At 51.5% G+C, this 2,771-nt stretch overlaps 1 pseudogene; it reads left to right on the plus strand.

The window, feature by feature from the left end:
* The first annotated feature begins 353 nt into the window (after nucleotides 1–353).
* Nucleotides 354–2,567, plus strand: LOC138638865 (dolichyl-diphosphooligosaccharide--protein glycosyltransferase subunit 1 pseudogene; annotated as a pseudogene).
* Nucleotides 2,568–2,771: the final 204 nt, after the last annotated feature.

Below are 2,771 nucleotides of genomic sequence, written 5' to 3' on the forward strand. Positions count from 1 at the left end.
CATATGGGTTGGCCGGAACCAAGTGTGAATAGATGTAATTGAAAACCACATGGTGATGGGAGGAGTGCGCAGTCAGTAAGCTAACATAGAAATGACAGACAAATGACTGGCACATCCAAACTAGTGTGAATAGGTGCATACCAGGAGCAGCTACCTCCATACACAATATGCAAAAAAGGTTGCACTCTATCGTGCCAAAGCATGTCTAATATGGAATACATGAAATATGAATAGCAAAGTGGCTTTTGAACATTAGGAAAATATTTGAGAGACGCTTTGCACAGAATTTGATCAACTAGTGTGAGCCCATCAACCATCGTCAAGATGGTCTCATTAAAACTGATGGGTCCCGGCTGTGGGGTCTCCTCTATCCGTCTCCATCCTCCGCTTTCCGGTCATGGGGGTCTCCGCCGCCCTCCTGCAGCTGCTCGCACTGTCCGCCGCCTCCCGGGGTCACGAGCTGCTGAATGAGGACGTGAAGCGCAGCGTGGACCTGAGCAGCCACATCGCCAAAGTGACGGCCGAGGTGAAGCTGTCCAACCCGGGGCCGGCCGCCGTGCACTCCTTCATGGTGGCCCTGGAGCTGGAGCTGGCTGAACACCTGGCCTTCCTGGGGGTGAAGACCGAGGATGAAGAGCACGGCTACCTGGAGGTGCGGTAAAGCAAGGTGACGGGGAAGAACGGGAAGCAATTCTCGGTTTAGCTTACAAATCCTCTGTCTCCCGGAGCGAAGGTGAAGGTCTTCATCGAGACAGTGTACACCCACATCCTGCACCCGTTCCCCACCCAGATCACACAGGCCGAGAAGCAGTTTGTAACTTTTGAAGGCAGCCATTACTTCTACTCCCCGTACACCACCGCGTCCCAAACCACATGCATCAAGCTCGCCTCCCGGAATGTGGAGAGCTACACCAAGCTCGGCAACCCATTCCGATCTGATGAACCATCGAGTACGGTCCCTTTCAGGACATCCCTGCGTGGAGCCATGACGTCTTGAAGGTTCACTATGAGAACAATAGCCCCTTCCTCACCATCACCAGCATGACCCGCGTCATCGAGGTCTCCCATTGGGGTAACATCGCCGTAGAGGAGACTGTGGATATAAAGCACACTGGAGCGTATTTAAAGGGACCCTTCTCATGATACGATAACCAGCGGCAGCCGGACAGCGGCATCTCGTCTCTCAAATCCTTTAAGACCATTCTGCCGGGCTGCTGCCCAGGACGTCTATTACAGGGATGAGATCGGGAACATCTCTACCAGCCACCTGATGGTCCTGGACGACCCTGTGGAAATGGAGATCCGACCCAGATTTCCTCTTTTCGGAGGATGGAAGACCCATTACATGATCGGCTACAACCTGCCAAGTTACGAGTACCTGTACAACCTGGGCGACCAGTACGCTCTGAAGATGAGGTTCATTGATCACATGTTTGATGAGCAGATCGTGGACTCGCTGACTGGTAAAATCATTCTCCCTGAAGGAGCAAAAAATATCAATGTAGAAAATCCCTACAACCTGAACCGAGCGGCGGATGAGCTGCACTACACCTACTTGGACACCTTTGGCCGACCCATCATCGTGGCTCACAAGAACAACATGGTAGAGCAGCACATCCAGGACGTCATGGTCCATTACACCTTCAACAAGATCCTGATGCTACAGGAGCCGCTGCTGGTGGTCGGAGCCTTCTACATCCTCTTCTTCACCGTCATCATCTACGTCAGGCTCGATTTCTCCATCACCAAGGACCTTGCGGCTGAAGCCAGGATGAAGATCGCCTGCATCACGGAGCAGATCCTGACACTGGTGAACAAGCGGCTCGGCCTTTTCCGCCACTATGATGAAGCCGTGAACAAATACAAGCAGTCACGGGACATCTCCTCCCTGAAATAAGGCAAGAAAGCCCTGGAGACCGAGCATAAGAACCTGACAAATGAGATTGCGTCTCTGCAGTCCAAGCTGAAGGCCGAAGGGTCCGACCTGTGTGACAAGGTCGCTGAGATCCAGAAGTTGGACAGTCAGGTGAAGGAGATAGTGGTGAAATCCTCGTCCGAAGCTGAACGCCTGGTGGAAAAGGACAGCTACATCGAGAGCGAGAAGCAGCACGCCAAAAGGCGCCAGGAGCTGGTCAACAAAATCGACAACATCCTCGACGCGTTGTAACTCCCATCAGGACCGGACAATCCTCAGGAGCCAGATTGCAACAGTGCCGACCTTATCGGACTGACTCATGCATTATTTGTCCTCGTCATGCCTGTGAGATTAAGGCACAGCTCTGTGCACGTGCCCACCGTGCCAGCACCATGCTCTTATCCCTGAGTACTTGTATAAATGATCTGTACGTCCCCCTGAGAGTCTGATATACTGCCAAACTGCGTCCGAGCCCCCTCCCAGTGTGGGCTATTACCAAACACTTGTGTCAGCTGCTGAATGGCTCAGCCGTCACTGGCCAGTTCTGTAGAAAATGATAACTGAGAACAATCGCTGTAATGCGCTGTTCTCCTGCAGTTTGTGCAGAAGATTCTCCCCGGGGGATTAGAATAAATTTCTTTGGTTGGGAAGTGGAATAAGTGGGATTGTGGTGAAGTTAAAAAGAAAAAAAGTTTTTGGTTTTTTTATCCCCCCCTCTCCTTTAATTTGGATTTTATTATCATTTTCTTTCCCATAATCACCCCCGATCTTCTCCGTGTAGGAAGTAAAGCGTCTGCTCCTCCACGGCTGAATCTTTGTCTTTTTACCAGCAGTGAGTGGCACATTTTCGTACAAA

The sequence above is a fragment of the Ranitomeya imitator genome, chromosome 1, assembly GCF_032444005.1.
Source record: "Ranitomeya imitator isolate aRanImi1 chromosome 1, aRanImi1.pri, whole genome shotgun sequence".
Lineage (NCBI taxonomy): Eukaryota > Metazoa > Chordata > Amphibia > Anura > Dendrobatidae > Ranitomeya > Ranitomeya imitator.